The 24,918-nt window shown below is 36.8% G+C and overlaps 1 pseudogene; it reads right to left on the bottom strand.

Annotated features, from left to right (window-relative positions):
- Window positions 1-1,398: 1,398 nt before the first annotated feature.
- LOC100426031 (arylacetamide deacetylase-like) lies at window positions 1,399-24,918 on the bottom strand (annotated as a pseudogene).

The raw sequence follows: 24,918 nt of genomic DNA, 5'->3' as shown, positions 1-24,918 counted from the left end.
GAGGGAGGTTAAGGAATAGGGCATAGAGATCCAAATTAAAAAAAAACAGACAAATGCCTTCTTCAACTAATTGAGTACACAAATATTACAGTGATGCTCCACTGGGAGTTGTAAGTGTAATTCATTTATACATCCATCCTATGCATTATATGACCCCAAATATTTCTATATATTATTCACACTTAATTTTAATCACTTACCCTAAAGAATTTGTGGCCTACTTCTTATTGCCTATCTACTGCTCACGTGATTTTACTGAATATTAGTTTTATTCAGAATGATGTGCTCAGATTAAAAAAATATGACTCCTCAGGCAACCTTAACAGCTAAGGCTGATCACATGAGATATAATTCTGTAAAATGACATATAAAAATGTATATGTATGTGTATATGTATATAGAGAAAGTGGGGCTTCCAGGAATGCTATTGTTTTTTCTGATATAACAAACAAAAATGGAAGTGTGTGATTTCCCCCACTGTCCCCACCAGTGCTTCCTGCCTGTCAACAGCTGAGCAAGAAAATAAAGCAAGCTTGGTTTCCAGTTGCTATGAAGAAACTGTGCTGGTCCTCTGCTGCCTTCCTCAGTACACCTCCAAAACGATCAAACCTTACATACCATATGATCACTAAGGCTTATTCTTTGTGGTCTTTCCCCCATATGGTGCCTATATGGACACAAGAACTTTCAGAGATTTAACTTTTTTAATTTGGTTGTATCATTTCTTCCTTGTCCTAAGCTTCGCTCGCCACCATAAGCCACTGCCACATGTGGAGCTACTGCCTTATGCTAGCTCTGTGCCTACCTCAATCTCCCTAATGTCTCACAAAATTAGAGCTGCCTTTCCCTAAAATAACTAAAAGATCATTTGCATTAATGTTGGTATCCTAGTACAGGAAGAGGTCTGTATTAAGAGATAAATTTTACAGTGATAGGCAAACACCATTATATTGAGGCAAATGCTTTTTAAAAGAGATGGCACATATTTCATATCGGTTCTCACAGGGAAATATTTCAAGTTTCTAAATTCATGCTGACTGAAACTCTGGCATTTTACAAACCAGATGTGTTTGTTTAAAACTTTCTTCTCATCTGTAATACTATTAGGCAATCAAAAAACTATAGCTGTAAACTAGAGATTTAACAAATGAGTAGCAGAAGAAAATATGAAAGGATCTTCACAGAAGTGAGTAAATAACATAATAATAAATAAAATGGAGAAGAATTTGCTAGCAGTCAAAAAATAAAAACAAAACCAAAACCCACTATGATGATGAGGAACTTAGAAAGGTCACAGATGATAAAGATCAATTCAAACATCAACCCTTTGATTTTCACTAATTTGTTTCCTGTTCTGAGCCTCATACATTTTAAATAAACCATTGCTTACATTTTTTACTATAGATTTTTACTTAGCCAACTCATATACTGATCTTCATTCTATACCCAATTGTAAGCCCATTATAGGAAAGAGCTCCATGGAATCCATCCTCACTGTGGTTATAGGTCACTTTAACTCCAGCATTCCACAGTCGGGTGACGTACATGAGTCCATCATCTCTTAAGATGTCATACTGACAGGTGATGACATAGGTCAGGTGATGATATAGGCCACGCAACTTGTCATCAGCCAAAAAAGGGGCTGCCCTCATATCTAGGAACCCTGGATATTTTTTAGCCAGCTCAGAACTACTTATGAGTTGGAATATAACAAAAGTGGCCTTTCTTAAACTTCTCAGTGAGCAAGGAAATCCAATTAACAAATTTGAACAGATGGTTTGATTCCATCGGTACATGTTGATTAAAGAACATGATTTTTCAAGTGATCTGTCTGTGGTAAAGTATTCACTCCAGAACCTGACCATGAATGGTTTGGACAGAACTAGAGAGTCTAGGTTTTCCCGATGTGATAGTAAATCCATGTCAAGAGTCTGAAGGGCAAGATATGTTCAAGACTGAAGCTTGAGTTTGATCTTGACATCTGGATCTTCTATGAGCTGAAAAACAATTAAAAATAAGTTTCTTGAATCAATAATTTTCATTTGAAAACATTTTTATTTAAAAACAATATATTGATGTGAGATTAATTAAGATTCTCAACAAGATAATCAGAAACAACAAAAATATATCTCAGGAACTTTCCCAATTTCAATATTATAGGAATCTATAATATAATACTATTAACGTAAGCAAAATGATTTGTGCTGTTTTTTTCGTTGGTGGGGAAAGAGACCATCTAATCTGTGATTAAAAAGCAAAATCTCAGGCCAGACACAGTGGCTTATGCACTTCGGGAGGTCAAGGTGGTGGATCACCTGAGGTCAGGAGTTCGATACCAGCCTTGGCCAACATGGTGAAACCCAATCTCTACTAAAAATAGAAAAATTAGTCAGGCATGGTGACGCACATCTGTAATCCCAGCTACTGGGGAGGCTGAGGCAGGAGAATCGCTTGAACCCAGGAGGCAGAGGTTGCAGTGAGCCAAGATCATGCCACTGCACTCCAGCCTGGGTGACAGAGCAAGACTCCGTCTCAAAAAGAAAAAAAAAAAAAAAAAAAAAAGATCAAATAACTAAGAATTCTAATTGGCTGTAACACTGAACAAATTAGTTCTGAGTAAGTCCTATAGTCCCTCTGTGAAACATGTGGATCAGATTGATTTGTTTTTTAAATGGGAGTATTTCAAGTGTGTTCTTTCTCTTCCTGCTGCAATCATCTGTATAATTATCTTTTTACATTTCTATATGGCAGTGGTATCCTAATTAGAATATAACTCGCTCAGTGTTATGTGGGAGATTGGGAGCCATAAATACAAAAATATTTATTAAAGTTAAGCAAGAACATATTAGGATTCTCATTCCTGCTGTAAACGTCTAATTCATTTTAATTTTCATGTTTTAAATATTCAAATTATAGTAGTGTTAAGACAAATATTATCTATAAATCAACATGCATATTTTCAGGGTGTGCGAAAAGTTTCCTGTTAATGGGGTACTAAATTAGGGAAGTAGACACCAGCAATTTGAGTTTTAAGAACGACTTCAGGTGATTCTGATGCAAGCTAAAATTTGGGAGCCACTGGTATAGGTCGTAAATAGTCATTATGCATTCTGGTGCTTCTCAGATCAAAGGTTAATGGGTAAACTGGAAGCCTATTTCTGAAAACTCACAACAGCATTTTCTGTATAGCGCTGAAGAAAGCACAGCATGCTGACATTCTTCCAGGAATATAAATATAACTTTCCAAAAATAAAAAATAAAATATGCACATACCGCAGCAAAACCAAATAGCAGCAAATTTTATTTTATTACATTTAAAACAAAGTTAATAATAAGAACCACTTAGTAAAATAAAATATTTATAAGTCCATTAGAATATTTTTATATAAAAATAATTTCTGAATTTAAATAATCAGTTTAGTGTTATAGCTCAAGTAAGATTGCCACACACATTCCATTTAGCTCAATATCTAGTATGAAAGATGCTGTTTACATTAATAGAGGTGTGGTAAATAATTAAGTAGGTAGCTAATAGGTGGTTGATTTTAGATAAGAAAAAACCAAAATATTTTATATTTTACCAATAAATCAACTTTACAGGTAACTAAATCTTTGAACGTGCAGCTGTTTTATTAAGCTGTCTTTTATTATTAAATAAAATAAGCATAGAAAATCAAGCACATTGGCTGGGCACGGTGGCTCACGCCTGTAATCCCAGAACTTTGGGAGGCCAAGGCAGGCGGATCACGAGGTCAAGAGCTGGAGACCATCCTGGCCAACAGGGTGAAACCCCGTTTCTACTAAAAATACAAAAATTAGCTGGGCATAGTGGCACGCGCCTGTGATATATGCATATATGCGTGTGTATATATATGCGTATATACATATATATATATATATATATATATTTTTTTTTTTTTCAGATGGAGTTTTGCTCTTGTCACCCAGGTTGGAGTGCAGTGGCGCGATCTGGCTCACTGTAACCTCTGCCTCCCGAGTTTAAGAGATTCTTCTGCCTCAGTCTCCTGAGTAGCTGAGATTACAGGCGCCCACCACCATGCCCGGCTTTTTTTTTTTTTAATTTATTTTTGGTAGAGACATGGTTTCACCATGTTGGTCAGGCTGGTCTTGAACTCCTGAGCTCAGGTGATCCACCCGCCTTGGCGTCCCAAAGTGCTGTGATTACAAGCGTGAGCCACCGCAGCAAGCCTACTGTTATATTTCTAAGTATCTTTTTCTCCCATTCTCTTACCTCTCTTTTTGGTATAACATTTTTTTTTTATTTTTTTGAGAAGGAGCCTCGCTCTGTCGCCCAGGCTGGAGTGCAGTGGCCGGATCTCAGCTCACTGCAAGCTCCGCCTCCCGAGTTTACGCCATTCTCCTGCCTCAGCCTCCCGAGTAGCTGGGACTACAGGCGCCCACCACCTCGCCCGGCTAGTTTTTTGCATTTTTTTTAGTAGAGATGGGGTTTCACCGTGTTAGCCAGTATGGTCTCGATCTTCTGACCTCGTGATCCGCCCGTCTCGGCCTCCCAACGTGCTGGGATTACAGGCTTGAGCCACCGTGCCCGGCCTTGGTATAACATTTAAAGCACTATTGGATTTTCAGACTGTATCTACTATATCTTTAATCTTCTTTTTTGTGTTATTTACCTTTTTGGCTCTTCAGGTTTCATTTTGCATGGTTACATGAGTTGATATGACTCACCTTTCCCATCTATCAATTTACAAATGATCTCTTCAGCTGTGTAAAATTACTTATGCCATTTTTAAGGTTTTAATTTTTATAAGTTTATTTTTTTTGTTTCAGAATTTGTTTTTTTTAACAAACCTCGAATTTTCTGCTGAAATTTGTAACCCTCATTTTCACTGAAGAAAGTAGAACAATTGTTTCACGTTCTGTGGCTGATAGCTCTAAGATCTAAATTTTGTAGAGTATTTCTATTGTCTGCTGATTCAACTTGCTTTCCTTCATGGTTTCTTGCTTACTTGTTTGCCCAAGTATATTTTACAGTGTTTTGGGCATTCAATTTCACAAGGTATTTGCAATAATAATTTAAAGACTATGATGGTATCGTATTTCTCCAGCAATGTCTTTTATGTATTTCAGTCAATCGCACAGTAGTAATTACCACTCACACTACCTTAATTTAATTTAAATTCAAAGCTTGAGGTTCCTCCAGCCATCTGGATGATGTGCAGCAAGGCTTTAAATGGAAGTGAGTTTTGTTTTACATCAGGTTCACTTTGACTCTGAGAGTATATTTCTACAGGGCATCACTTAAAGAGAGGAGTGATTTATGAGTGTACTCATATCTGCAAGGATTTGAATGTATAACCCTGAGAAGCTTCCAAAGCTCATCTTGGTTTAATTGTTTCCTTTTGACTACCATATGTCTTTAGGGCAGAGAGGATGTTGAGTGCTACAATTATTTTTTGTGAAGTTTTCTCTTTTTAGTCTTTTAAAATTTTTGACCTAGAAGTTTTCTATATCTTTTTAGCCCTTTACAAGATACTTTAGCTAGATTTTTAATAAGTATGGGTCAGAATTAACTGGTTCATCATTTTAGAAGTCTAAACTCCATAAGAGGAAAGGCTTATTATGTAATATAATAAAATAAATTGATGCTTGAAGAGATTAGTTGGCTTGTCTAAGGTCATAACTGGACATTGCTTCAGCTCCAATAATCTGTGCCTCCTCGTGGGTTAATTGTACTGCACTAGGAGGCCTCTCAGAGCAACAATGTGTAGGCAATATATAATTCAATTTTGGGGAAGTTGCATGTATCTGTTCTGTAGTATATTAGAATGAATCACAAAATTTGTATTTTTCCTTTGGCTAGAAATCAGAAAAAGGTTATCTTGAACGTACCAATAACCAAAATTTACACATTTCCAAAGTATATAAAATAAATAATAAAATCAGCGAAAACAATATTTTTTGCACAGTAAATTGAGATGTGATATTTACTATCAAAGTCAGTAGTTCAATTGCAGAATCAGTTATTAAACTACAGACATTCATTTGCAAAGTTTATGTAATTATTTTTCCCTGTAGAAACATTGCTTCTAAGATATCACTGCCTGGTTTATTACGTCAAAGAAAAAGTACCTAAAACAATTTTATCCATAATATAGTAGGCTAGTTATAATTATGGAATACTTTAAATTGACAACTCATAGGTGTATAATTTTAGCTAAATGTCATATAAACGGTGTGAATAATATATGAAAAGTATAATTTCTTCTGCAAGTATATAATATCTATGAATCTGCTAACATTTTTTTTCTAAAAATTTTATCTGAAGTAAATATGTTTAAGCATAGGATATTTAAGAACTAAAGCAAATCTGAGCATCATATCTGTTGGGTCACCACTGCAGCTGGACTTCCACCAGCAGTGCCTCCAGAAATGCCAATTCTTTTAGGGTCTATACCATATTTTTCAAGAATATCTTGGCATAACAACCATCTTAGTGCACTATATACATCTTCAAATTGATTTGGAAAGTGATATTTAGGTGCTATCTATAGCTGTGGGCAGAATAATAATTTTTAAATCAACCATTTTTAATTAAAAGGTATGTGATTTTCTGCTCACTGTAACCCTAAAATCAAAGGTAAACTTTTTCTTTAGCAAACCTGATACTTTGGGTCATCACAAATCCAAAAACAGATTTCATCCTTATGATGATGCTCTATATGAAAACTTTTACAACGGTCATTTACACAAGTAAACTCTTTAATACAAAGCTTGGATTAAGCTTAAGGAAAAAACAAACACACAAGCAGGTGTTACATTTCCCTAGATAAATTTCTTCCAGAATGTTTTTCTTCTGTGATCATTACACTTTGGTGGTAACCAATAAATGGTAAGCAAATCTTCAGAGCTGTTAGAATTCTACCTTAATCTAATGGTCAGTTGGCATATGGTCACTACTGTGTTTTTTCAAATGGTTCTTCGTTTTTCTACCCATTTTTATTGGGTCCATTTTCCAGGAATTATTGATCTAGAATGCTTTTTGAGAATAGATTTTGCTTATGTTCCCATGTGCAATTTGGTGGCTAATTGCTTCTAGTAAAGGATTTTACTCTGACAAACCTTATAGTACCTTTGCTTTATCATCTAATCCTCAAAACAACCCTATTATGTAGAAAATATTATACGATTCCCAGTTTAAAGATGAGGAAACTAAGCTAAAGAGATCACATTCAACTTGTACGAAGTTGCATAATTAATTTTAGAACCCAAATTTGAACCTGATTGTCTGATTTCCAGGCCCTCATTCTTATTCACTCTCCTAGTGAAAACTAGGCTGGAAATCCAGCAGAGGTAATTTGTCCATAAGATCCAATAGTTTAATTGTATTCTAACTATTTCTAAGCTTCCTGTTTCTGATTCCTGTTTGATCTGATTTATTATTTCCCGTGTCTGTTCCTATAATGCTCAAGCTCACTTTCTCTATGCTCATTCTCTCAATTTCTTGGCATAACCAAAGAAATACCAAAAAACTGAGAGCATTTTCCAATATAAAAGCATCTGGCCAAAACCCAAACAAACCAAGGGTGTTCTTACTTGGTTGATACAACAACAGCATCAAGTCTATCGGTTCTTCGTCTTGACAGAAGGTCATAATTAAACAAAGCTGAAATTTTTTTTAAAAAAAGAAGCAGCCAAATGAATTGATGAGTGTTTTTTTCAACAGAAAGCCTACTAGTACACCTTGATCCTCATTGATATACTCTAGAAAAAATATTTCTAATATTTTATTGTAATTATAGAACATTAATTCTTCCCAGTGTTCCTTTTACATGTGCATTGTCAGCTTTCTCATTCATTCCTACATTTTTACACTGGATTGTTTAAACCAGTTTTTTCTCCTCAAGATTAATCTCTGCCTCAGTCATTTAGCAGGTGTTAGGTGTTGAAAGTACAAACACATTTATATTAGCTCCAACTTTAAGGAAGTCACAGTCTACTGGAGACAGGGGTAGGGAGGGAAGGCATACAAACCAAAAGCAGTAATGCAAAATAATAGTTTCTTTAATAGAGTACAGAAAGTGCTCTTTGGAAATCAAATTAGAATTCACAAAAACTCCCAGAGAGAGATACAGAAGAGTAAATAGGAAATAGAGAGAGCTAAGACTTGAATTAGGTATTCATATTTTCTTGGCAGACAAGAAAGAATGTGTTTTGTTCTGTTTTGTTGTTTTGTTTTGTTTTGGTATGTGTATGAATTTGGGATGGGTCACACTTGTTTGCTATGGGGCTTGGGCAAATGCAGATAAGAAAATTGTTGAAAGATAAATAGAATTTGGTAGTAACAAGTGTCAGGAGAAATCATACAGTGGTGAAGGAGAAGTAACAGGATATGAGGTTCTTACAAAACCCATCTCTTGGGGGCCATGGAAAGAGGAGTAGATATTATTATCTTGTAACGTTTCCAAAATCAGGTGCTGAGTAATCTTGACATGTCAAATACACACTAATCTTAAGTTTTTATTTGACCTTTACTATAAAAAGTCATGCTCATATTTTTTATTAGAATACATATTTTTATGTTTTCCTTTAACATTGAAATAGTATTAGGCAAATGTTATTTTTTTTGGAGTTTATTCTTATTTAGTTCCTTTACCTTAGTAAACATATTTTCATTTTTCACAGATACTTTGATGTAAAAGTTTTCAAAGAAGGTCTTTGGGCAGAAGAGACTCGTGGAAACGGGTATGTCATACTCAGTTTTTGTGTTAGAAATATCACTGCATTGTTAAGTGATGACTTTACTATCTGAATTTAGAGAAAATGATAGAATCACCCCATTTACTTCTCCAATTTACATTCCCAATCTACATCAATACCCATCAACACCTACTTTCCTTCTGTCACAAATGAAGATATGTTCCTCCTCCTGTGTGTTGCCAATTCTTCCCATCCACATTGAATCCAATTTGCTTCCATATTCTCTAGGTCAGATAAACCCCCATCCCTTCCTCTAGCTAGCACTCCCCACATTTCTCCAATGTACCTCAATTTACCACCATCTTAACTTCAGCTTATAATCATGTTCCTAGACCTCCCATACATAATTATAAAATATATATAATAAAAACATATAATATAAAATATATTTGTATACAAATAAAATAATTTTAGATTCTATAGCAAATAAAATTATATATAAAATATATCATGTTTATATAAATACATAAATGCATTAAACAAAATATATATGATATAATATGAAATCAAAATAAAATACCCCTATTCAACTCTGTTTCTTTTTTTTTTTTTTTTTTTTTGAGACAGAGTCTCGCTCTGTTGCCCAGGCTGGAGTGCAGTGGCGTGATCTCAGCTCACTGCAAGCTCCGCCTCCTGGGTTCACCCCATTCTCCTGCCTCAGCCTCCCAAGTAGCTGGGACTACAGGCACCTGCCACCACGCCTGGCTAATTTTTTGTATTTTTTTAGTAGAGAGGGGATTTCACTGTGTTAGCCAGGATGGTCTGAATCTCCTGACCTGGTGATCTGCCTGCCTCGGCCTCCCAAAGTGCCAGCTCTGTGTTTTTAATCTAACACCTTCTTTCTCATTTCCTTAATATTTAAGCTTACAAAAAGACTAGAGTTACCATTTCTATTTCTTCATATTTAATCCACTGTTCAACTCACTTTGTTGTTTTTTACTGCAACTTTCTATCAAATCTGCAATTAATAATAAATGTCTAAGTTCGTGAAACAAGTTCTCTTCTTATCTGAGATTTGCTACAGCTTTGGGTAGTTATTATGCCCTCTTTCAGAATGAGATTTAAAATAGTTCTTTTAAATCTACATAGCTCCAAAGAAATAAATTTTGGACAGCTGAAGTGTTTTGTTATCTGACACGTATGTCTTGATATGATGGAGTCAACATTTCAGTAAAATGTATGTTATATGATACACTAAAATTTTTAACATGGAGCACATACCAGCATCCCCCATACACCAACCACCACCATGAATATAAACTAAGCTCCTTCTTAGTATCTCTGACTTTAGTGTTGGCACATATACATGGACAGGAATATTATTGAAAGTTGTCTCCATCACAGTGACATTTTCTCCAGATGTAGGTGGGACTTCTTGAAAGCTCATAAAGAACATTGCAGTGTTCATGAAATGATTGATTTCCAAAGGGTTCGGCCGACAAAACCTAAAAGGAGACATAGGAAGAAAATACTAATTTACAAATATCAAATGCCAGCGTTGCTTATGAACACAGAACTATGCATAGGTATTCCCAATGGTCCTGTCTCATAGTCTCACAGGTGAATCTGAATGGCACAGTTGGAAATACCGGAGGTTTAGTGGTGTTGTCACACAGTTGCCTTAGGTTAAAAAAAGGTAAGGAATTACTGAGGAATTACAACTTGATAAATTCCATGCTAGACAGTTTGATTTACAAAGATAGATAAGACAACTTCTCTTTTCTAAAGAAGCTCAGATTCAAGAAGGAAAAATAGATGTGTTAGCAATTACAAAACAACATCACCGCATATCTCATAAATATGTACAAAGAACTTTGTCAGTGGTCAGTGGGTCAACTACCTGCCTGGATGAGAAGTGAAGAGTTTTCAAATAGCGGGTGAGCCCTGATATGAGTACTGAAGGGAGAGCAGAGTTCGGCCAAAGGGGAAAATCTCATGCTAGGCCAAAGCAATCTCCACAAGGACACTTCTATTGTAATCAGAGAAATGCATGTAGTTTGGTAAAACAATAAAGATGTCTGTACAGGGATCCATAAAGAAGAAGGACCTCCAGAGGTGAATATGAGCCAAATCCTAACGGACCTCTAATGTTGGGATTCCAAGGATAAGGAAGACTTGCTTTCCTATCTTAAGTTGGAAACGTGGATTAAAGGGCTGGGTGATCAAACAGCTAGCTGAACCTCTTTCCTATTAATGAAAATTAAATAAGTACAAAAGAAATAACAACATTGTCTACTTTCAACACTAAATTGTCCCCACCCTATTCCGGAAGAGGAAGTCAGGAAATACAGTTCCTGGAACTCCTTGCCAGTGTAATTATAATTAAGTTATGCCACAGAGAGGCATTCTTATAAGACTTAGAGGACAGAAAAGAAGGAAAAGCCATTATTTTTTGATTTTGCAATACTGTGGGCATTCATACAGACATTGACAAATATGTGGCTTTTAATGCTTCTGATTGTCCTTCTGAGAACTGCCACTTCAGTAATGCGGGCAGCTGGAATTATTGATGACTGCTCCTCACTCCCCCATTCTAAAGATTGTGTATCTCAAATCTTCTATTCTGAATTGATTCCTATTGACCTCCTTATAGTGGTGTCTGTATTCTGAAAAAATCATGATTGATAAAGCATATGGTCTAAAAGGAGGTCTCAAAAAAGAACATTTAAGACATGTGTTAGAATTAGATATCTGATCTGGTTAGATGTAAAGACAGTAATAGCCTCATTGCCAATGTAAAAATGAAATTCTGTTAATGCATGAAATGCAGTAGCAACTGTTACTTAGTTCAACAACTGTTGTAGTTTCTATTAAGGGAGAGTTTTCAGACATTAAGTGACTTGCAAAAAAAAAAAATTATGTAAGTAATGATAAGTCAAGCAGCGACTGCATGTGAAATGTAACAGAAAGAAGCATTACATTCTCAGGATTTTAGTTTTCGTCTTAAATTACAATCAGGAAAGCAAATACTACTATACCTTCCCGGAAAGAAATCTCTTATATCTTACATCTCTGTCTGAAAATAGAAACAAAGTATCGTGGAACTGCAATACCAACCGAATTCATGGTCCTCCTGGATGTCTTAGTCGAAAGTTGAAATTTGGTCTAACATTTATATCTAAATAACATTCTGAGTACTGGATTAGAACCATTTGTATGGGTTCTGATGAACCTAAACACTCTGAATTCCAAAGTCCCACCAAACCTCCCCTAGCAGAAACAGCAGGTAACAGTCTCATTTAAGAAAGATTAGATGCCAGAATTCTTCTGGAGGTTTTAAATGAACAGATACATTGACAATACTTTTTCCTGCGTGTTTATTGGTTTGTTCACTGATGAGAGTCCCTGGGAATGCTCAAGAGCACTGGGAACCCTAATCCCCTTGAGTTCCCTATGAGAACCCAGAGGAGTTGGTAGCATTGACATCTCTGCAAAGATTCCCTTTTGGTCATCCTCAGAGGAGTCCCTGAAGTGTAAGTTTCTTCTGGCAGAGAGTGGGTCTTCAATGCAGGTGAATATGTTATGACAATCAAATGTACTGAATGTCCACTCTGTGCAAAGCACAGTGCTAAAAAGTGCAATTGATTAAAGATGCCTGTTTTACAGAGTCCAGTCTTCATAGACTCTATGAATAAGCTCAACTGTACTCGTAAATAAGATTTAATACAAGGCAGAATGAGGAAAGACCTTGAATAGGGGGCTAAGGTAGGAAGAGAAGTGGGATCGATTCTAACTGACCATCATGGAGAAAGTTTCTCATGAATGCTCGATTTGATCTTAATCTGAAAAATGTATTTAAAATTTTTAGATTCAGTGAGAAAGGCCAGAGCAACTTGATCAAAATCCTGAATGAAGGACAATATTTCATGGGTGTTTACAAAAACCATTTTATTTGAGAGCTAACTTTCTTGGGCTATATGGTTGAAATTATCCTGGGAAGCTCTACTACGATGACATTGTGGGGTGCTGTATTCAGAACACAATTGTCCATTCTTTCTTTACAAGAGTATTAACAAGCAGCTTAATATGCCCTAATAAGCCAACAACAAAATAAATTTTTTATATATATATAATGTTAACATGTATGATTAAATATTATTAAATCGTGTAAACCACTGGTTTTTGTTTGTTTTTATTTTTTTATTTATTTATTTATTTTTTTTTTTATTGTTATACTATAAGTTCCGTGCAGGTTTGTTACATATGTATACTTGTGCCATGTTGGTGTGCTGCACCAATCAACTCGTCAGCACCCATCAACTCATCATTTACATCAGGTATAACTCCCAATGATATCCCTCCATCCTCCCTGCTCCCCATAATAGGCCTGGGTGTGTGATGTTCCCCTTCCCGAGTCCAAGTGATCTCATTGTTCAATTCCCACCTATGAGTGAGAACATGCGGTGTTGGGTTTTCTGTTCCTGCGATAGTTTGCTGAGAATGATGGTTTCCAGCTGCATCCATGTCACTACAAAGGACACAAACTCATCCATTTTATGGCTGCATATATTCCAAGGTGTATATGTGCCACATTTTCCTAACCCAGTCTGTCACTGATGGACATTTGGGTTGATTCCAACTCTTTGCTATTGTGAATAGTGCCGCAATAAACATACGTGTGCATGTGTCGTAATAGCAGCATGATTTATAATCCTTTGGATATATACCCAGTAATGGGATGGCTGGGTCATATGGTATTTCTAGTTCTAGATCCTTGAGGAATCACCATACTGTGTTCCACAATGGTTGAACTAGTTTACAATCCCACCAACAGTGTAAAAGTGTTCGTATTTCTCCACATCCTCTCCAGCACCTGTTGTTTCCTGACTTTTTAATGATTGCCATTGTAACTGGTGTGAGATGGTATCTCAATGTGGTTTTGATTGGCATTTCTCTGATGGTCAGTGATGATGAGCATTTTTTCATGTGTCTGTTGGCTGTATGCATGTCTTCTTTTGAGAAATGTCTGTTCATATCCTTTGCCCACTTTTTGATGGGGTTGTTTGTTTTTTTCTTGTAAATTTGTTTGACTTCTTTGTAGGTTCTGGATATTAGTCCTTTGTCAGATGAGCAGATTGCAAAAAATTTCTCCATTCTGTAGGTTGCCTGTTCACACTGATGGTAGTTTCTTTTGCTGTGCAGAAGCTCTTTAGTTTAATTAGATCCCATTTGTCAATTTTGGCTTTTGTTGCCATTGCTTTTGGGGTTTTAGACATGAAGTCCTTGCCCATGCCTATGACCTGAATGGTATTACCTAGGTTTTCTTCTAGGATTTTTATGGTATTAGGTCTAACATTTAAGTCTCTAATCCATCTTGAATTAATTTTTGTATAAGGAGTAAGGAAAGGATCCAGTTTCAGCTTTCTACTTATGGCTAGCCAATTTTCCCAGCACCATTTATTAAATAGGGAATCCTTTCCCCATTTCTTGTTTCTCTCAGGTTTGTCAAAGATCAGATGGCTGTAGGTGTGTGGTATTATTTCTGAGGACTCTGTTCTGTTCCATTGGTCTATATCTCTGTTTTGGTACCAGTACCATGCTGTTTTGGTGACTGTAGCCTTGTAGTATAGTTTGAAGTCAGGTAGCATGATGCCTTCAGCTTTATTCTTTTGACTTAGGATTGTCTTGGCAATGCGGGCTCTTTTTTGGTTCCATATGAACTTTATAGCAGATTTTTCCAATTCTGTGAAGAAAGTCATTGGTAGCTTGATGGGGATGGCATTGAATCTATAAATTACCTTGGGAAGTATGGCCATTTTCATGATATTGATTCTTCCTATCCATGAGCATGGTATGTTCTTCCATTTGTTTATGTCCTCTTTTGTTTCACTGAGCAGTGGTTTGTCGTTCTCCTTGAAGAGGTCCTTTACATCCCTTGTAAGGTAGATTCCTAGGTATTTTATTCTCTTTGAAGCAATTGTGAATGGGAGTTCATTCATGATTTGGCTCTCTGTCTGTTACTGGTATATAAGAATGCTTCTGATTTTTGCACATTGATTTTTTATCCTGAGACTTTGCTGAAGTTGCTTATCCGCTTAAGGAGATTTTGGGCTGAGACAATGGGGTTTTCTAAATATACAATCATGTCATCTGCAAACAGGGACAATCTGACTTCTTCTTTTCCTAACTGAATACCCTTGATTTCTTTCTCTTGCCTGATTGCCCTAGCCAGAACTTCCATCACTATGTTGAATAGGAGTGGTGAGCGAAGGCATCCCTGTGTTGTGCCAGATTTCAAAGGGAATGCTTCCAGTTTTTGCCCATTCAGTATGATATTGGCTGTAGGTTTGTCATAAATAGCTCTTATTATTTTGAGATACGTTCCATCAATGCTGGATTTATTGAGAGTTTTTAGCATGAAGGGCTATTGAATTTTGTCAAAGGCCTTTTCTGCATCTATTGAGATAATCATGTGGTTTTTGTCTTTGGTTCTGTTTATATGCTGGATTACGTTTATTGATTTGCGTATGTTGAACCAGCCTTGCATCCCAGGGATGAAGCCCACTTGATCATGGTGGATAAGCTGATGTTGGCCTCATAAAATGAGTTAGGGAGGATTCCCTCTTTTTCTATTGATTGGAATAGTTTCAGAAGGAATGGTACCAGCCCTCTTTGTACCTCTGGTAGAATTCGGCTGTGAATCTGTCTGGTCCTGGACTGTTTTTGGTTGGTAGGCTATTAATTATTGCCTCAATTTCAGAGCCTGCTATTGGTCTATTCAGGGATTCAACTTCTTCCTGGTTTAGTCTTGAGAGAGTGTAAGTGTCCAGGAAATTATCCATTTCTTCTAGATTTTCTAGTTTATTCACGTAGAGGTGTTTATAGTATTCTCTGATGGTAGTTTGTATTTCTGTGGGGTTGGTGGTGATATCCCCTTTATCACTTTTTATTGCGTCTATTTGATTCTTCTCTCTTTTCTTCTTTATTAGTCTTGCTAGCGGTCTATCAATTTTGTTGATCTTTTCAAAAAACCAGCTCCTGGATTCATTGATTTTTTTGGGGGGGTTTTTTGTGTCTCTGTCTCCTTCAGTTCTGTTCTGATCTTAGTTATTTCTTGCCTTCTGCTAGCTTTTGAATGTGTTTGCTCTTGGTTCTCTAATTCTTTTAATTGTGATGTTAGAGTGTCAATTTTTGATCTTTCCAGCTTTCTCTTGTGGGCATTTAGTGCTATAAATTTCCCTCTACACACTGCTTTAAATGTGTCCCAGAGATTCTGGTATGCTGTATCTTTGTTCTCATTGATTTCAAAGAACATCTTTATTTCTGCCTTCATTTCGTTATGTACCCAGTAGGCATTCATGAGCAGGTTGTTCAGTTTCCATATAGTTGAGTGGTTTTGATTGAGTTTCTCAGTCTGGAGTTCTAGTTTGATTGCACTGTGGTCTGAGAGACAGTTCGTTATAATTTCTGTTCTTGTACATTTGCTGAGGAGTGCTTTACTTCCAATTATGTGGTCAATTTTCGAATAAGTGCAATATGATGCTGAGAAGAATGTATATTCTGTTGATTTGGGGTGGAGAGTTCTGTGGATGTCTATTAGGTCTGCTTGGTGCAGAATTGAGTTCAATTCCTGAATATCCTTGTTAACTTTCTGTCTCATTGATCTGTCTAATGTTGACAGTGGGGTGTTGAAGTCTCCCATTATTATTGTATGCGAGTCTATATCTCTTTGTAAGTCTCTAAGGACTTGCTTTATAACTGTGGGTGCTCCTGTATTGGGTGCATATATATTTAGGATAGTTAGCTCTTCCTGTTGAATTGATCCCTTTACCATTATGTAATGGCCTTCTTTGTCTATTTTGATCTTTGATGGTTAAAGTCTGTTTTATCAGAGACTAGGAACACAACCCCTGCTTTCTTTTGTTCTCCATTTGCTTGGTAGATCTTCCTCCATCCCTTTATTTTGAGCCTATGTGTGTCTCTGCATGTGAGATGGGTCTCCTGAATACAGCAAACTGATGGGTCTTGACTCTTTATCCAATTTGCCAGTCTGTGTCTTTTAAATGGACCATTTAGTCCATTTACATTTAAGGTTAATGTTGTTATGTGTGAACTTGATCTTGTCATTGTGATATTAGCGGGTTATTTTGCTCATTAGTTGATGCATTTTCTTCCTAGCTTTGATGGTCTTTACATTTTGGCATGTTTTTGCAATGGCTGGTACCAGTTGTTCCTTTCCACGTTTAGTGCTTCCTTCAGGATATCTTGTAGGGCAGGCCTGGTGGTGACAAAATCTCTAAGCATTTGCTTGTCTGTAAAGATTTTTATTTCTCCTTCACTGATGAAACTTAGTTTGGCTGGATATGAAATTCTGTGTTGAAAAGTCTTTTCTTTGAGAATGTTAAATATTGGCCCCCACTCTCTTCTGGCTTGGAGAGTTTCTGCTGAGAGATCTGCTGTTAGTCTGATGGGCTTCCCTTTGTGGGTAACCCAACCTTTCTCTCTGGCTGCCCTTAACATTTTTCCCTTCATTTCCACTTTGGTGAATCTGGCAATTATGTGTCTTGGAGTTGCTCTTCTTGAGGAGTATCTTTGTGGCGTTCTCTGTATTTCCTGAGTTTGAATGTTGGCCTGCCTTACTAGGTTGGGGAAGTTCTCCTGGATGATACCCTGTAGAGTGTTTTCCAACTTGATTCCATTTTCCCCCTCACTTTCAGGCATCCCAATCAGACACAGATTTGGTCTTTTCACATAATCCCATACTTCTTGAAGGCTTTGTTCATTTCTTTTTCCTCTTTTTTCTTTAGACTTCTCCTCTCACTTCATTTCATTCATTTGATCCTCAATCGCTGATACTCTTTCTTCCAGTTGATTGAGTCGGTTACTGAAGCTAGTGCATTTGTCAGGTATTTCTCGTGTCATGGTTTTTATCTCTGTTCAGTTCGTTTATGGCCTTCTCTGCATTGATTATTCTAGTTATCCATTCTTCCATTCTTTTTTTAAGATTTTTAGTTTCTTTGCACTGGGTACGTAATTCCTCCTTTAGCTCTGAGAAGTTTGATGGACTGAAGCCTTCTTCTCTCAACTCGTCAAAGTCATTCTCCATCCAACTTTGATCCATTGCTGACAATGAGCTGTGTTCCTTTGGAGGGGGAGATGCGCTCTTATTTTTTGAATTTCCAGCTTTTCTGCCCTGCTTTTTCCCCATCTTTGTGGTTTTATCTGCCTTTGGTCTTTGATGATGGTGATGTACTGATGGGGTTTTGGTGTGGGTGTCCTTTCTGTTTGTTAGTTTTCCTTCTAAGAGTCAGGATCCTCAGCTGTAGGTCTGTTGGAGATTGCTTGAGGTCCACTCCAGACCCTGTTTGCCTGGGTATCAGCAGCGGAGGCTGCAGAAGATAGAATATTGCTGAACAGCGAGTGTTCCTGTCTGATTCTTGCTGTGGAAGCTTCGTCTCAGAGGTGTACCCCGCCGTGTGAGGTGTGGGATGTCAGTCTGCACCTAGTAGGGGATGTCTTCCAGGTAGGCTTCTCAGGGGTCAGGGACCCACTTGAGCAGGCAGTCTGTCTGTTCTCAGATCTCAACCTCCGTGTTGGGAGATACACTGCTCTCTTCAAAGCTGTCAGACAGGGTCATTTGCATCTAAAGAGGTTTCTGCTGCTTTTTGTTTAGCAATGCTCTGTACCCAGAGGTGGAGTCTACAGAGACAGGCAGGACTCCTTGAGCTGCTGTGGGCTCCACCCAGTTCGAGCTTCCCAGCAGCTTTGTTTAGCTACTTAAGCCTCAGCAATGGCGGGTGCCCCTCCCCAGCCTTGCTGCTGCCTTGCAGTTAGATCGCAGACTGCTGTGCTAGCAATGAGGGAGGCTCCGTGGACGTGGGACCCTCCCGGCCAGGTGTGGAATATAATGTCTTAGTGTGCCGTTTGCTAAGACCCTTGGTAAAGCACAGTATTCTGGTGGGAGTTACCCGATTTTCCAGGTGTTGTGTGACTCAGTTCCCCTGGCTAGGAAAAGGGATTCCCTTCCTCCTTGTGCTTCCCAGATGAGGCGATGCCTGGCCCTGCTTCACCTCTTGCTGGTCGAGCTGTACAGCTGACCAGCACCGATTGTCTGGCACTCCTCAGTGAGATGAACCTGGTACCTCAGTTGAAAATGCAGAAATCACCCATCTTCTGTGTCGCTCGCGCTGGGAGCTGGAGGCTGGAGCTGTTCCTGTTTGGCCATTTTGCTCCCAAGCCTACCACTGTTTTTAAAAGTAGTGATTTTGCAACAGTCGTTGAGTTAAACTATACAATAGTCTAATTTCCTAATTCATTTATTGAAAAGTCTTTTATAATTATTATTCTGTTATTTAATGCTGTCTCAGATTAATGTTATCCAAAATCATATATTCAGTTGTTACTAGGTTTTTCCTGAAGTTAAGAAGTTAGTTATAATCAAAACAAAAGGCAACAATTAACCAACTAACAGCTATTATAAATAGATATAGATAATAATGACTTCATAATGTATACATTCACCTATATAATGTACTGTATGTATATTTACATTGAGTTATATGTCTTATTTAAATCTATACCTAATCCTTACAGAAATCTGTGTTCATATGTATATCTATATTGAAATTCATATATTTATCTATATAAAACTGTCAGTTATTTTTCCACAAATGTCACTTGGGCATGATTTGCTATGTTTTTTTAATCTTTTTGGCACATGTTAGCTGGGAAAACTTTTTATATGATTACATCAGGAACTAAAATCACAAATATCCACTGATAATACTAGCAATTTTATGCAGAAAGATACAGATAACTACTCTATTTATTGAGTTTTTAATCCTTGCCAGATACTTGCTTTCCATCCATGCACCCATTTGGCTCTCACTAAAATCTGGTAAGCAGTAATATCTTTCTAGTTTTTAGATGAGTCTACTGAGGTAAAAGTGATTAAGACACTGTTCATGTAGGTCCCCAGAGGCAGTAAGTGCTGGCATGTAGACTAGTGGTCACTCCTGAGCAGCCAATATGCTGCTCCTTAGTGACCAACATTATGAAAGGCCCAAAGAAGAGAGAAGATGACCAGAAACACAGTGGTCACCAATCCCTCAGTATTTGTTGAACTTTCATGGATGTGAGGGTCTATGCAGAAACCTAAAATCGAGGTCACCCTGGGCCCAGCCCAGAATCTAGCAGGATTGCTGTTTCCTGTGGCTAACCCCATTTCCCTGCCCAATCATGCTACATCTGTGTCATTAATGCTGGAGTAATCAGCCTCCAAAGCCTGTCAGACACTGACTAAGCATTTGTGTTTCACCCTCACCTGCATGAAGTTCTATTCTTCTGGCTTCAATTGTGACATCACAGCAGTCCTTTCTCGAAACTGTGTGCTTTTTGTGGGTCTAACTCCTAACGTCCCTTTGGGACAGCTGCTGGGCACCAGTAAGCAGGGAGGGCATTGTTTGCCACTTTTTCCCACAAAAGTAATTTATGCTGGCTTAGTTGGTCCTCCCTGGATTTAAATCAGTTAAGTACAGAAATACAAGCCTGTTTTTCAAAACATAAATCACTGGCCTCAGCTATTTCATCTGTAAAGAAAGTTTGTTATGTTTCAACTAAATATTTTATTAAAATAATACAGAAAGGTATATGCAATACAAACTAAAAATAGGAATTTAGCTGTGAAAGTACTAATTGTAACATATGGGAGAAATTACTAAGCATAATATTTTGCAAGGGCATTCTATAATCTCACAAGTTTTTAGATTCTATTAGTAAGTGTAGTAAATATATAACAAAAGACTGAGGATTCGTCAGCATTCAAAACATATTGCCTGGTGTCTGAAATCTGAATTGAATGACAGGAGTTTTATACTTTATTCAGCTGTCTTCTCTTTAGTGGAATATGATGAATTGGAGCAGTGGCTTAATGGACATATCTTTATACTGATCATCTTGCTCTCTTTATACTGACACTATAACCTAAAAGCAATTTTTGATATAAATTTGAAACATTAAATGGTATAGAATAAAATTCTGACTAACTCTGAAATTTATATCCCTCAGTGTACATACAAAATTGTTTATTGGTGAATCTTAATCCATCGTAGAAAGGTCTATTACCCAAGAAAAAATAATAAAATTGAATTTCTAATGATTCAAAGTTAAACAGTGTCCAGGCCTCTGGCTACACCAAGTTAGAGCTTTGTTTACCCAGTGTGGTTATTCAACAATTTGGAAACTCAAATTATCACTGGGCTTTGAAGTTCATGCTTTGGAGGCCAGCCAGTGTATCTTTGGGTAGGCCATACCAGGAAAAAGAAGTAAGCAGGGCTGTGAGAATCAATGGCAAATAGAATGAAAACAGAAGATAAAACTATTTTTTTTTTTTTTGAAAATGACCTCAAACCTAAAAGCTTAAAACCCTTACAATCTGGTGTAATGATAGAAAACTCTTTTCACAAATGCTAATAATCCCTAGTCTGGGATAGGTCTGACAGTGTTACTTGATTGCAGTATTATTTCTTACTAAGCCTAAATTGCAACCTCAGAGTCCTTTCAAGGTCATGCTGAGCAATCTATCAGAATAGCCACAATTGGCACTGTGGCTAAATATAATTGATATTGCTACTCTAGAAGATAATGCTGCATCACAGACTAGTTGAGACTTGATTCAACTCAGTCACTTCCATTTATCTTCATCACTGAATTATTAAAAGTTTGAATTACCATTTTAATATATTATGCTCAAATTGATTGGTAACCACAAGGTAGGACCAGATGGCAATAAATTCAAGCAAGTTGTTGGATTTTTTTTTTTCTTTTTGGAAGGGTTGGAGGAAAAGGGTAAAAAATAAGGTACTTCATGAAAAGGTGATGATTTTATAGAGGTTTTGAAAACATGCCAGATTCTGTGGTAATCTGATGTACTTTGGCAAATACGTGTTTTTCTTTTCTTTTCTTTTCTTTTTTTAAAGGAGTCAGGGCTTTAAGTTCCTTCAAATCTATGCTTTTCTTCTGCAGGAAACCATACAGAACATGAAAGTAAACAAATAATCAATAATCATGGTGATAAACTCTATTTCTTCAAAGAAACGAAGAATTAAAGAAAACCCATGAACTATAAATTATTTGCAGTGTTGAACCAAAGCAACTGAACTGCACAGCAAACAACTGTGATAGAGCAGAATGAAAGACAAAAAGGGAGAGTGGAGGGCTCTGAAGGTGGCAGATCTTCGAAAAAGATGTCAAGTATTGGCACCAAAGATGAAAGCACCTTGCCAAGTTTAAAGACTCTTTCTAGCAGGACTGAAACATAACAAGGCTTGATTACTAAGATAAGCGGCAAAAACAAAACAAAAACAAAACCTCTAGGGTCCAGAGGTAACTGATCTCAAGACAAACCAAGTCTATAGTGGAAGATAACTTCGGGAAGGAGTGGCTACATACTTTGCTAACAATTGCCAGTAATAGACTGGGGGATTCAGGAGGACCAGAGAGAAAAACAGATGAAAATATGAAAGAGGGTTTTATAGCTATATCAATATTTATCAATCTAATTGACAGATATGTTAGTCATATATATAAGTATAGCAATATATAGGTGTAATTTGATATATAAAAATTGTGTATACATTTTTTAATATTTATAAATTTATATATAAATATATGTATAAATATATATATATATAGAGAGAGAGAGAGAGAGTAGCAATAGGAGCCCTTTAGGCACAAAAAGTAAAGGAAAAAAATCTTGACTACCTCTATGTCCCAGGAAATTTTTTTAATAGTTCGCCCAAGAAAACTCATCTTATTAAAGTATGAATAATACAAAAGTTGTATACATAACATTCATGCAAGTTACTATGTATTATATGAAAAGTAATAACAGGTTCTGACACATGAAGAAAACAAACTAGAAAAAAGTTACTACAAAGATAAAATATATAACACGTTATTTCACAGTTATTTTTAAAAATAACATAGAAGAAATATTAAAAAGCAAAAACACATATTCAAATAATAGGCAGATATTGGCAAATGATTGCTAGTCAAAAGGAAGGAAGGAGTGACTAAAAATTAGTACTAGTACTAGTACTGGTAGAACTCAGAAAAGCAATAAGGCAAAAAAGACACATAACTTCAGAAATAAAACCGAGGTAAAGAAACTCAAGGTAATATATATGATAGATACAAAAAAACAAACACAAGGAAGTGAAATGTAAAAAGGGACTAGGAACTTTCAAAGAGAAATGACATATTTTAGTATACAAATATATATATATACACACACAAAATAAATACAAATAATAAAATAGAGCAAAACAGTGACCCAAAATAAATATTTTTATAAATAACTCCAGAATAACTTTTTAAAAATAAGGCTTAAAGCTATATTCCAGTGAAACTGACCCAAGTCCAGTAACAACATACACTGGACCGTTTAACAAGTTTGAACTGAGTGAGTCTACTTACACACAGATTTTAAAAAATTAAACTTGAGGATGAAAAATATAATATATGTGGTATGCAAAACCCATATATACAGAGGACCAACTCTATATGCTAATAAAATGACTAGAAAATGAAGTAACTAATAGAAAATGAAAATGTGAGGCTGAATGTAGTGGCTGATGCCTGTAGTAGCAGGGCATTGGAGGCAAAGGTTTGGGGATTACTTGAGGCCAGGAGTTTAAAACCAGCCTGGGCAACAAAAGAAGACCCCATCTCCACAAAAAATGTTTAAAAAAAAAAAAAGCTAAGCATGGTAGTGTGTGCCTGTTGCCCTAACTGCTCGGGAGGCCAAGTTGTGGGAGGATCACTTGAGCCCAAGAGTTCCAGGCTGCGGTAAGCTATGATCACCACTGCACTCCATTCTGGGCAACAGAGAGATCAAGAACTTGTCTTTAAAACAAACAAACAAAAACCACAAGGAGGGCCAGGCACTGTGGCTCACACCTGTAATGCCAGCAATTTAGGAGGTCGAGGTTGGCGGATCACCTGAGGTCAGGGGTTCAAAACAGCATGGCCAACATGGCAAAACCCCATCTCTACCAAAAATACAAAAATGCGCCAGGTATGGTGGCGCAAGCCTGTAATTCCAGCTACTTGGGAGGCTGAGGCAGGAGAATCACTTGAACCCAGGAGACAGAGGTTGCAATGAGCTGAGATTGGAACACTGCACTCCAGGCTGGGCGATAGAGCAAGACTCTATCTCTAAAAAAAAAATAAAATAGAAAATAGAAAAAACGAAGGAAAACAAAAACCCTGAGAATAAGGCATGTATCACACTTATTCAGGGCTGCAATAAATGCCAGTAGAGAATGTTGAAACACCTAAAAAATATATGCAAGGAAACAGAGTGTGAGCCAGGTGTAAATATCCAGGCTAAGTGTCCTTTAATTATTTTTTTCTTTTGCTACAAGAAGGCAGTTTGCTACAGAGAAGTTTCAAGGAAATCATGAACGGCTTCATATCCAAGTAGTTAGCCTCACTAGAAAAGAACCACAGGTTTCCGAGGGCCAGTGTGGACACTGAGGGCAGCCAGCCAGGGAACTGCCCTGTCACCTCAGTGGCTCACTCTCCTTCAACTGAGAATCATGCTGTGTGTTCCATTTCCCTTGGCCTTTTACCAGTTGACCTTTCGACAGAATATTTCAGTAAGAACACATTTTCATGTCCAAATCCAAGATTGTTGTGTAGAATTTTCTATAACTAATCACAGTGCCTCTCAATTCTACCTTTTCTGAAGTTTATACTTCATAAATACTTCATTCTGTCAGTATTCATGCCATGAAAATCACAGTAAGATTAATTGTTTTTCTCAGCCAGCATATTTTGTTTTCTAATATTTAAAATTAAAATTACTTGAATACTTCCTTCATACTTATTCTGTTAGGGATCTGTGTTAAAGAATAAAGTTTTTTTTTTTTTTTTTTTTTTTTTTTAAGGTTTGAAAATCGTCAAGCAAACTTTAAGAGCAAAATTTCCAAGACAGCAGAAAGTTTTAAAAATAATATAGCTGGTAATTATTTTCTCCTGATTAAACTTAAATATTCACAGAGACAGTGAAATTCTGAATTTACCAAATTTGTTACCGTTTTCACATGTGCAGCTATCCACACCAGCCAACAGGGTTCCTCAATATTATCTGGGAGAGGAGTATAAACATAATACGCCCCAAGGACCCTTGCAATCAGAAACAAAATAGTCTTTCTTCCCATGATGTTTCCCTTCTGC

This window comes from Macaca mulatta, chromosome 2 (genome assembly GCF_049350105.2).
Source record: "Macaca mulatta isolate MMU2019108-1 chromosome 2, T2T-MMU8v2.0, whole genome shotgun sequence".
Lineage (NCBI taxonomy): Eukaryota > Metazoa > Chordata > Mammalia > Primates > Cercopithecidae > Macaca > Macaca mulatta.
Note: the sequence above shows the minus strand (reverse complement) of the source record. Positions and strands in the feature narration are given on the sequence as shown.